The sequence below is a fragment of the Puntigrus tetrazona genome, chromosome 19, assembly GCF_018831695.1.
Source record: "Puntigrus tetrazona isolate hp1 chromosome 19, ASM1883169v1, whole genome shotgun sequence".
NCBI classification, from domain to species: Eukaryota; Metazoa; Chordata; class Actinopteri; order Cypriniformes; family Cyprinidae; genus Puntigrus; species Puntigrus tetrazona.
The window spans coordinates 4,875,604-4,888,691 of record NC_056717.1 but is presented as its reverse complement, the minus strand read 5'-3'; the positions used below and the strand labels follow the sequence as shown (position 1 = coordinate 4,888,691).

The 13,088-nt window shown below is 39.0% G+C and overlaps 1 pseudogene; it reads right to left on the bottom strand.

The window, feature by feature from the left end:
• Positions 1-612: 612 nt before the first annotated feature.
• Positions 613-8,029, bottom strand: LOC122323825 (annotated as a pseudogene).
• Positions 8,030-13,088: the final 5,059 nt, after the last annotated feature.

Below are 13,088 nucleotides of genomic sequence, written 5' to 3'. Positions count from 1 at the left end.
GTGAAATGTGACCCGGACATATTTATTATTCACGTTTTTTAAAAAGAAGCTAAAGAACAGATTTGCTACAGCAAAGGGTGTGTGAATGTGTCTAACAAAGGAATAGTTCACAGTACTCATATACTGGCAGGTTAGTATTTCTACCATGAGCCCTGCGCCACTTTTCTTTTCTTTCACGCCTGTGCAACAGCTCTCCCAAACACCTCCGTCCTTCATTTTATTCCAACATGCACATCTCGACCTCTCCTTACTTAAAAACCCCACAAATCTTCATTCTTCATTTCCATCGGTTAAAAATCAGTGGCAAGCGTTCACCATTACGCGACGTATAATGCTGTCAAAAGAAAAATAATAACTAAGGTCAGGTTTACTAAGTCTTTCTGGATCCCTAATATCAGTAAATCAGCCCGTCCCGAATGATGAGAGCGAGGAGTTTAGTCTAATGGTTGGGATAAGAGTGCATCGTTGCAGACAATCAGACCAGAAGCCATCCGAGGGAGATAGGACTGAGAGCCTTCTTCTCAGTGCTCAGGACTGCTGTTTCTTATGGAAGGGGGCTTTGAGCGGCTCAGGAATAGCTCGGCGGAGTTTTCCTCTACGCTGCCCCGCTGTCTAGGCCTCGTGGCGGATCTGACGGCACCAGTGCAGCAAACACCTGCGTCGATGTAGTAGCGAGCGCGGGCGTCTCGAAAAACGGGCACTGGAACTCCCTATTCAGCTGCTTGCCCTCCTCCTACAGACACCTGAACGTAACGAAGACAAACCCAGTCTCAACCAACCGTTTGTGCGAGCCGTCTCAACCTTAGTTAATCATTAGAGATGTAAGAAAATGATACGTAAACTACACATACACACAGTATAACAATGTACGCAGTGTTTTTTGAAAGAAGTCCCACCATAGCAGCTGCATTTTGTCAGTAAAAACTGCCTTAATGTTCTGAAATATTGTGAACATGTTAAGTTTTGTATTTTTAAAATATATATATATATATATATATGTATATATATATATATATATATATATATATATATATATATATATATAAATAAACACACACACAATAACATGATACAATAACAAAATACATAAGATATCTAAAGATATAATACAAATGATAAATATGATGTATATAATAATGAAGAATTATAACATATAAATTTTCCTGTGATCAAAGCTGAATTTTCAGCATCATTACTCCTAAGATGTCTTATTTTCAATGTTGAAAACTTTATAAATGTATTTTGTAGCATTATAAATAGCGTTAAATGTCAATTTAATGTCAATCAAACTGTTTAATAAATGTATATACACAAAACACAAGCAAATATATTGTGTATTATATATATATATATATATATATATATATATATATATATATATATATATATGTGTGTGTGTGTGTGTGTGTGTGTGTGTGTGTGTATGTATTTATTATTATTTATAATTATGAAAATATATACAATTACAAAATATAATAATATAATTACACTATTTACAGCCTTTTGATGAACATAACCTACTAGAGAGAGAAGGCAGTAACTAACAGCATTATGGTAAGGTCATTTCTTACTTTAGCGTTAATACATTTGGAATCATTCATTAATCAACAACAAAAATACTTCCCAGCACTGAGTTAATATTAATTTCCACAACCATCGTGAACACTCTGGAACACCAATGATTCATTTCCTCATCTAAAGCATTTCCAAGTGTATTCACGTCAGGGTTGAAGCATGATGTAGGACCACGGTTCTTGAAAGATACTAGGTAAGTTAGTATAACCTTTTTCAAAAACATCTACATCCCAGTGCCATAATCTTGGTCTGTCTCTAAAGGGAAGTAAGATAGCTTTGAGCGTGAACAGGCTGGCACATCCTTCAAACTCTTGCACAGCCGATGATTACCCGAGCAAGAGGCCATCGAGAAGCCTGCAGCGGCTCTGTAGAAATTACAGCTCTCCATGACAGAGACAGAGAGAAACTGAAGATTGAGGAGCTCGTGCTATCTTGACTAAGCGTTTGCCCAAAGGCATGTGAAGACCAGGGAGAGTCTGTTCTTCTCGGACGGCACAATGCTCGACTGCGTTTGGCTCGCATCAGACAGAGCACATCACAGAGAGACATCAGCCCTACGGTGAAGCACAGAGGTGGCAGCACTGGGAGTTAGGGATTCGTCCCTGTGGCAAGGAATGGAGACATCATGAAGACAAAGGAGGAAAAGCGGTTGACGCTGAGAACAGAAAGAAGGCCTCCGGGGAAATGACATTCAAAAATGACTTCAATCAAACAGGTTAAAGTCCTCGTCAAAAACCAGATCGTGAGCCACCAAGACACACGGTCCCACCGCTAAAGAGCGCTGCAGTGTTTTTGTAGGATAAACACCAGAAAAAAACCTCGCATTTTAGCATTTTTGTTTCCATCATGCTGAATTCAATGGGCTTTTTGAATGTGAAGTGGCCCTATTACGGGTTTCTGAAAATGGTCTTGTGTAGAAGACATCCTGCAAGTTTTAAATCTGAAAGCGCACACCGTTTATAGTTATTGCCTCTCAAAAGACAGAGTCGGCTCTGAATCATTGCAATTAGTCATGTTTAAAAGCGCACACAAAGTCTGGAAAAAAATCATTGTTGATCGAAGTGTTTGGGAGTCGTTGAGCAAGTAAGGCAAAAATAAATGCACATTATGAGACAATGAAAGGGTCTTTTGACCCTGTATTCGTGTTAATCTGTTGTTGAGGACTTCCCCAACCAAAAAAAAATGACTCGTTCGTCACCCACAATAGTCTGTGGTTCCACACAAACTCAAGACATCTTCATGTTTTATTCCACAACATGACATACGTCAGTATGCTAGTCTTTTGTTAGCTTTTGCTAGTCTAGAAAAAGGTGGTAGCTAGCAAGTGTCTAAATGTGACTACAGACATTAAACATCACACCGAACAGTTACTTTCACAGTCTCAAAGCTTAGGTGTTTTCATTTACAGCCCATGTTAGGCTTTGGACTGTATTTAGGCTCAAAATCCAAACGGCCTTTAACATTTGTAGAGTCCACGAAGCTTATTTTTCTGCAATAAAGCCATTGAAAATCTGAGAGGAAATGTTGAAGGAATCAAGGGTTAGCCTACAAAAAATACATTAGCATACCGCTTTGTATCTCTGCTAAAATATCTCTCTATTTATAGCCATTGGTATATTGAGCCTTGTGCCGTGGTTCAATTATGTAACTCAGTACTGAGGGGTCTCACCTGTCTAAGGTGGGCCAGGTCAGACTTGTTCCCCACCAGTACGGCAGGGGGTGTCGACGGTGCGCCGCCATGCATGCGGTAGATCAGCTGCTTGAAGTAGCGGGCCTCCTGGAAGCTGCGGCGGTCCGTGATGGAAGTCTGAGATGATGAAGCCTTCAAGCCGCTCGCATGTACTGGTCCCGCATGGCTGTGAACTCCGCCTGGTTTCAAACACAGAGGTCCCTTTACAAACTCATCCTCGCATGCCCCATGCAAGATCACATGATTTAAAAGAGTCAAGAAACTGCGATAAAACCCGTCTCTGAGAGTGGCACAGTTTCGTCTTACGCACATCGCCTACATGTGATGCCCGATTTCTGCATTTTAATATGCGAGAACATAAACTTGTATGTTAAGCAGGTACATAAGCTGCTCTGAGAGTCACTTTGGCAGCTTTGCAGTGTTTCATCTGAGAGAAAACTACCGTCAAATCACGCACTGAAACTGAAAGACCATCGTAATGACTTAAAATGGATATAATTTTACTAGTGCTGTCAAATGATTAATCGTAATTAACTGCATCAAAATAAAGGTTTTAGTTTACACACACACATATACATATATATATATATATGCATAATAAATAAATATATATATATTTATTTATTATGCATATATAAATACTCACACATACAGTATATATTTTTACACTCATATTCTTATATGTAATATTAATATTCAATTATATAATATATTTTATTAATATTTGATATCATTAACATAACATATTTTTCTTAAATATATACATGTATGTGTTTGCATCTATATACACATAATAAATATACACAATATAAACACATACTTTACGTAAACAGTAACTTTTATTATGAATGCAATGAATCACGATTATTTGACAAAAATGTTATTAAGCAATTTTACCAGCAGTCAATCACTTGTTCAAAGACAATTTCATATTAGTCTTGTGGCTTTTCTGACTGCATTCCTGTAAACAACACTTTTGTTTGCTTTAAAAAACAAACAAACAAGAGATTAGTTTATTCCGGTCAAAACATGTCGTAATCAACATTATACCACAAACGTATTGTGAAACATTCCCTGAACGCTTCAACAACGTTCCCAAATGAACCCTAGACACTACATTTATTGAACTGTAGGCGATTTTCAATAAACCCCGTGATAAGCTGACTAATGCATTTTATAACATCGCTGAGTGATCCAATGACGTAAAAAGATGCTGATTCAGAGGGAGAAACATTGTCCCTCGATCTGTGTGTTTGCGTCTCGTGTAGCGACAACCACAAAGACAGAGACAGAAAAAGAGAAGTGAGACACATTTGAGAATGACCTTCTTATAGTCTCCGAAACAAAGTGTTAAGTTGAGTAAGCGCAGTCTACCGCCAGAGAGGTTTGGCACTGTTTATTGTTTTGGTTTCCATGCGTCCATCTTTATCACCCGCCCTCCTGCCTACCTGTCCTGCCGTGTCCAAGATGTCCAGGTTTGCCGGCTCGTCGTCTATGCGGATCTGTGTTTTATAGGCATCCTCTGAAAACAGACAAACACGTGCATGAACAGTCGGCATTATTCACAACGCTCCAGTGAAAAGTCCGTCCCCTGAGCTGTTTAGGACTCTTTTACTTGTAAACAGTGCCCGATCTGTTTCAGGAGAGATGAGCAAGTAATATAGATATTTTAGCTGGAAGCAACCGTTAAAACACCTTAATGATTTTGCTATGTTTAATCAGACTCTCATTCTGGATGGCACCCATTCACTGCAGAGCATCCATTGATGAGTAAGTGATGTAACGCTACATTTCTCCAAATCTGTTCTGATGATGAAACAAACTCATCTACGTCTTGGAAGAGTGATTTCAGCCAAAGTACATTTTTAAATGACTTAGTCTAAACATAGATAGGGAAAATATAAGACTAAGGGACACTTTTTTTTAAACTCCAGAAATTCTTTGGTCACCTGTCCTCGCTGCATCACAAAAAAACGTAATGAAAATTAGGCTCTGAAATGTAAAAAGACTTGATCGATGAGGCAAGAGGACATGTTAATATTTCCTTACCAATGGTGGGGTCGTGATCCTCTGGAAATCTGTGACTTATAAACTGCATGATGATGGCTGCGAGACAAAGATAACAAGACAAGCAGAGTTCTTACATAATTGCGGTGCCGTGAAATTCAATGAGAAGAGTGTAAACGTCTCCCTCACGCATACGGCAAACACACCCTGCTGTCGGGCGTGTATTTGCTCTGCATGCAGTCTCTGCACTGTTCCCATGGAGATGGCGATATAAAGACAGAATATCAGTCACCCTAAAGAACCTTCTGCAGTGCACTCGAACAATGAGATCCTCACCAGGTGACCTCCGCTCATCTCCTAGGCAACAGACTCCTGGAGGAAGGAAGTTGCTAGGCACCTGCGCCGCCTTAATGCAATGACCAGACTAAAGCACCCGAGCCAACACACACTTTTATTGTCTGGCGGCTGTGACTGTGCACGTCTGACTCACGAAACCGCCCCGCTGTCTGACCGCGCGTAAAAGAAACCCCTCGAATCTGGCACAAGGGTCAATCGCATACAATTACGTCCTGCAAAATCAAAGAAAGAAATAGAAAAGTCTATTTAAGGAGGCAGTAGTGGCGATATAGTGGCGCTTTCGTCGCCTTCCAGATCTGGCCAAACCACGAAAAGAAGATTGGGCGTTGGTAAACAAAACAGCTGATGGTAGCCATTGGCTTCCAGAATTTTATTTGTTTTGTTTTATTTATTATTTTATTGGTTGCCAACCCATTTATATGGGTTACCAACATATTTCTAAATAATACATTTTTGTTCAACAGAAGGTTTAAACCAAAAACCTTGAGGGTGAGTAAATGATGACAGATTCTTTATTTTTGGTTGAACTATCCATTTAAAGACTTTTTGCCCGTGTCATTATTTTTTCAATTGTTTTCAAATTAAGCATATTTGAGCCATCACAAAGTAATGGGCATATTTATTCCCATCATCAAAGGCCAACTTTAGCCCACCTTCTTGTTTTGGGGCCAGTAGGCGAAGAAACATTTATGCTTTTAAGAGCCTCTAAAAAAATAAATAAATAAAAAAAAACACACATGAAAAAATTCAATATATAATGGATAATTGACACTGAGGTTCAAACTAAATTTCTAATTTCAAAAAAGTTAATTTTCTTAAATGTTAATGTTCCTAAACATAGTTTTAGGCTTCACTGCCTTTGTGAAAAAACAATTTCTTAGAGAAGAAAGTGTGTCTTGCTCACTGGAGGATTTAAACATCATGAAGTGCCTTTCTCACAGCTCCTGATTACGTTTGGAAAAATTCTGAGAACTGAATGAGAGCTAAAAGATAAATACGATTTGTTTATAGTTACTCGATCAATCAAAATAATAATTTGTTGCAGTCCTGCCGACTGACATCTACATTTCTTTAAGTTGCAAGAAAAGGAAAATTGACATCAATTTGGCAAATGCATGTTATACCATCAATAAGAGATTAATTCAAGTCTGGGGTTAAAACCCTGTAGCGAACAATGATGACAGTGTTCTGTTGAAATGACGGACGCCGGCTTGGGAATGGGAAGGAATGAAAACAAGTAAGCAGCGTCAACAGTGGAGAGAGGAGAGAAAGAGCTACGTTACTCACCACTTTGCCCACGCCTCCCCTCTCCCAACATCACCAACTTGTACTCATGCGGAGTGACCCCAGTGCTCGCGAGGACTCCATCCAGAAAACTGAAACAAGTCAAGCCAAGACCTTTGAACATTCAAGCTGAAAGACTGACTGACAGACAGGTAGGGGATGGATGGATGGACAGGTAGGTAGGTAGATAGATAGATACATGCAGAGAGACAGACAGATAGATAGATAGATAGATAGATAGATAGATAGATAGATAGATAGATAGATAGACAGACAGTTAGATAGATAGATAGATAGATAGATAGATAGATAGATAGATAGACATACAGACAGACAGATAGATAGATAGACAGACAGATAGATAGATAGACATGCAGAGAGACAGACAGATAGATAGACAGACAGACAGACAGACAGACAGACAGACAGATAGATAGATAGATATACAGACAGACAGACAGACAGACATGCAGAGAGACAGATAGACAGATAGACAGTTAGATAGATAGATAGATAGATAGATAGATAGATAGATAGATAGATAGATAGATAGATAGATAGATAGATAGATAGATAGATAGATAGACAGATAGATAGATAGATAGATAGATAGATAGATAGATAGATAGATAGATAGATAGACAGATAGATAGACAGATAGATCGATAGATAGACAGACAGATAGATAGATAGATAGATAGATATCCAGAGAGACAGACAGATAGATAGATAGATAGATAGATAGATAGATAGATAGATAGATAGACAGACAGACAGACAGACAGATAGATAGATAGATAGATAGATAGATAGATAGATAGATAGATAGATAGATAGATAGATAGATCTCTGAGTGGTAGAAAGGCAGTATTAGGTGGTTGTTAGACAGCTGTTAATATAGTTTGCTGGTTCTAGTAGGAGTTGCACTCTTTGTCAAAGCCATCATAATAAACAATGAACCCTGAGCGTTTGATTCCACAGCTGCACCGCTGCAAGAATGCAGGCCTGTAGCGGAACAGGGCAGAATGTGACTGACTGCACCCAGAAAAACAGCTCTTGTCGAGGCTGTGTTTGACACCAGAGCTTCAGTTTGATGGAGAAGAGGAAGTGAGTCATTCTGTCGAGCTATTCATGTGACAAAGCGATGCGTCCACGGGGTGGGTGTTACATTAACCACGGTCGATAATAGATTATCCGCCAGCGTACCCCTGCCTGATGTATTTTCCATCGTCATTGACCACGATGCTGCATTAGTAACTTCACAGCAGCCCTTCTGCGTGAGATTCACTGGAAATAGTATTAGACAATGAAAGAGCACTGCTGAGTGCGGAGCAGCTCTATTTATTAATGTGTGTGTGTGTGTGTGTGCAGCTCCCCTCCACCTCATTCTATACCCTGCATATGCACATTATTTCAACAGACAATTATTCTGTTTTTGCGATTTCGACTTCATAATTGATTGTCATCTTATGCAGGATGCCCGTGAAATGTTATTCTCAAAAATGTTATTCTCCAAAAAATGTTATTCTCTCACTCAGCAATTTATTATAAAAAATTAATAACAAATGGCTTAAATGAATCAAACAGATGATTCTTAAATGATTACCAAAGCCAAGAGAAATATCAATTAAGGCCTGCACACTTTCTGTTGATCCTCACGCTCATACATTTCCAAAAATAAGAGCTGTATTTAGACACGTCGCAAAACGTGGATGCAAAAAGGTTTCAACAATGAAACAAACTATTTAGTTTGACTCTCACTATCAAGTTTTCCTGAAGGTTAAGCCTGTCCCTTTAATAAGCATTTCAAAGTACGGTAAAATTCACTTGGGTTCGCTTTCAAACCGTGTCTAAAGCTTTTGTACCTTTTGTACCATTTATAGATTATTAGTATAATTTGATGACAGTGGTGGCTCACACTTTGTCAGGACTCCACTCTTTCACTGCAGGCTTCTTAACGATATTAACTCTAGTAACTGTGGTATGTCATGGAAACTATGGTTACTATGGTACATGTTCAAAAGTGCATTCTTTTAATATTAAGGCCTTGAGTCACTAAGTGGCAACTGCACCTCGTAACCAGTGTGCTAAAAAAAAAAAAAAGTCTAAAAAAAGAACACTTGCACGACCTCAAGAAAAGCTCTTCAAAACCGCTTAGATATGCATTATTATTAAGTTTGAAACGAACAGACCGACTGAACTAGATTAACTGCAATATATTAATAGAGCGAACGCGTCGACGACCTGCACGGAGTTTACCTCGTCAAAAAAACATGTATGTGTACGGCCGACTTTATTCGTTTTATTCACAAAGTGCGTCTCGTAAACTTTTAGGGACCAGCAAAAAAACCCACGCGAAAGTTTTAACGCTCTTTTAAAGTCGCTGGAGAACCGCTCGGGTTCAGCGATGGGAATGACTAGGCTTGTTTGTGAAGCGAGCGAGTTGCAATGAAACAAACACTCGAATCGTTAAAATAAAATAAACTAGTGGGGGGGGGGAGTTTGCCGCCGCGGTTGAAATGCTTTAAAAAAGTGTGATTCTGTACTTGATAAAACTAGGGTTAGAAGCCGACTGAGTCGCTCGGTGGCTTACCTGTGTCACAGGATCTCCGTCTCCATTGGGACTTTTGTATCGATGCAAATGATGTTTAAATATTTGATGTTAGAAAATTCCTGCCATACAATTCTCACTGTAAACATACAAAGCCATAGAGAGCTGCGCGCAGACGGGTCCTAAAGCCCGCTGAGTTACGTCAGGCAGTCGACAAAGGGGCTATATTACCATGGCAACGCAGGTTCGTTCGAAACGGCACAAAATAACGATGAGAAAATGCGTTTGATAATGCTAATAAATACAGTGATATACTATTATATACAGTATATACGGCATTACAGTAATTATCGCTGTAAAAGTCTAATGAAAGAGTACGTGTAAAGAAAGCAAGAAAGACAAAATAATACATATGCAGATAAATATAATATAGAATATTGTATATACTGTCCATATTAAGAAGCTTTATGAATCTTTAGTAGTTATGTATAATTCTTGCGACTCTGGAGCCCCCTACAGTACACTGAGTGGAATTCACCGTCGTAAAACGCGTGCATTTGTTGCTGCCGTAAAGCAAGCCAACTCACTTAGCGGGATTTTCGCAGAATTTGCGCAGAAAAAGGGACCTCACAAAAGTGATTATTTTTTTACACTTTTAAGGCAGCATGTAGGTTTAACGATTTACTCCGAAACTGAGCTTTGGCGATAATGCCATTATTACAACAGTACTACTTGTGCTGCGGTAATAAATCTTGGTCAAAAAACTACATTTACGCACACTCCAAACCAAAACTTTCTGATTTTATTTATATTTTTGAAATTGAACACAGGATTGCGGGATATCGAAGGCAGCGAGTCATACACTTGTGCTGCATTCAGGAAACAATCAGATGCAGGCATCTCAGAAGACAGGACATACATCTAGCTAAATTTGAATGGGAGCATGGGAAAGAAACATTTTGTTAGTGCAGTTTTCTTGCAATTTACCCACAGCGGCCACAATGTTCAGAACTTGTCTTACCAACTAGCAAGGGGCGAACAGTGTTACCTTTGGGATTCACATCTTTATGCATCTGATTAAATATGACCTAGATGGCTAACTTATGAGACTAGTTTGAACAGCTTGTAGAACCAGCCCCAATCCCGCCATGCAAGCTAATCCTATTTTTGGATCTGTCACATTATGTTGAAAAATTACATAAAATCGAAGGGTGGACGGTGACAGCTCAGTTTTTAACTTGACTTTAATTCACCTTGAGCAGAGAAAGAGGGGAAGGTCTGATCTAGTGTATCAGTTTTTATTTTATTTGCACGTCCATTGTGTTAACAACTTCAACATACAGTACAGGTCAGCATTAGTGTAACATACTGTATTTAGCATAAACTCACAGCAGTATGCAGATAACTTGCCCTCAAAAAGCATTACAGTTCACACTTTATGTTAGATGTCCCTGAAGATCGTGTAGTGAAATGCGCGGTGTTAAGCCGGGTATGTAAAGTACATGTTATTCGCAGTACTTACGTTATACAAAGACAACTTGCTTGTACTTACAAATATTGAAAAGGCCAGGTAACAACACGACTCACACTACAGTGGTGGTCAACTAACACCGTTCATCATCTAGGTACAGTGGTTTAAGGGACACCTAAAATAAAGCCCAATCACTAACTTCATTCCACCTTAACCATATCCATATGGACTAATATATTTATTACAGTAATTTTTCTTCTCAGCTCATTTTCGTCTTTGTTCCGCTTTCGATGTTTCTGTACAACACACAACAGCAAAAAACCGAGGATCGTTAGGGACCAGTGGCAGAGAGAGAGAGAAAACAAAAGGGGGCAGATAGCACTCCAAAGAGGAGGTTTACACAGAAAGAAACCATTTCCATTCCAGGTAAAACAGTTAGATACAAGAAGAGCAGAAAGTGCTGCTGCCCACCAGTGCATTGGAACAAACACTCATTTACAATTGGTTATATTCATCTTTTATGTCTATACTTATTGATATAAAACAAGCTTTTATGCCCGAAAGATCAAAAAAGTTCCAAGTAACACAAGGAGCCGAGGGTTAAAGTAAAGAAAAACACGCATGTATCATTTCACGTAGGTTGCATTGTGGTTTTTGAGTTGCTGTTTTTACAAAAGTGGGTTTTGCTGTCATATAAACCACTAAAAACTGTAATATATACACCAGTTTTAAAGCAGAAATTTGAATAGTCGTTGCATGCAGGGTTAAAAACATTATAGAGGGCGGAAGAGTTCACTTTTCCGTCGAAAATGTAGAAAGTGAAACTGCCAGACGATGGGTTTCTTAATTTTATTCAAAATGTAACTGGAATGTGATTCGGTTTTTTCCAAACAAACAACGGTTAATATCATTATGTGGCCCGAATGGAATAGACCCCATATTTTTCTCGCCCCAAGCCGTCCTATGTGTGTGTGACTTTCTTTTTAGACGAACACAGTCAGAGTTTTTTTAAAATGCATCCTGGCTCCTCCAAGCCTGACGGTGCTGGTGGATAGTGGTCATTATTTTGAAGCTCAGTAAACCGGATATAACCGCAAAGCGCTGCGACGTAAAACACCTACACCCCTCCGGGGGTTATCACATGTCCTTTGAAGCAGATCGACTGGTTTTTGTAACAAAAAAATTCTCGTTTTTTTAAATTATAACGTAAATAACTGAGTGCAAATTTCCGTCTGACGTATGATGTGTGGCGTAAGTTGCGTCATCCGTTGAGTCACAGATCAGCCATCAGCCGCTGAAAATAAACATGAGTCAGTTATTTACGTTATAATTTTTGTTACAAAAACCTTCATCTGCTTCAGAGGACATAAGATAACTTCGAAGGCGTATAGGTTAGTTACTTAGCAGTGCTTGCGGATATATCCGATTTACTGAGCTTCAAAATAACTCTGACTGTGTTCGCCAGTCACATGCACATAGGATGGCTTTGGGGTGAGTAAAAATACAAGGGCAATTTAAATTTTAGGGTGAACTGTTCCTTTAATGACTCAAAAGGAGCTTGACTGCAGATATCACAAAGAGAACACTGGGGCTTAATTTACTGCTATATTAATTTCACATGGTAAATATGAAATATCTCTAATGAGCAGTCGATATCTTTTTTCTCCTCTCACCCTCCCACATTCTGCCTTATTAACTAAATACGCGCTCATTCGCTCTGGGAATAGAGCATGTAATCTGCCTCGGGGGCTGTGGGCACCGAATTACATCATTGGGAACACATCCACACGCACATTGCATGCCTTCAAACATGGACTCAGAGGCCTGTCTGAAGCTGCACTGCGAGCTGCTTCATCATGGTCCCCAACACGCCACAAGACATCGGTCCGTCTACTTTGGTTAGTTTTCCACAGCTGCCGCTGCTGACTAATGGTTACTTGGCTCATGCCAAAATCCTATTTTGATATGGTCAGTTATTAGTCCTATCATAGTTATTAGGGTTTTGATATACATATATATATATAGTTTTCTTTTGAACACAAATCATAAAAATAAATACAGTGCTCTACGAAAGTGCAAAAATTGGTCTGAATCTGCATATATCTCAGCTATAATTCATAGAATAGAGAATAGACAGGCTTAAAAAGCCAAAC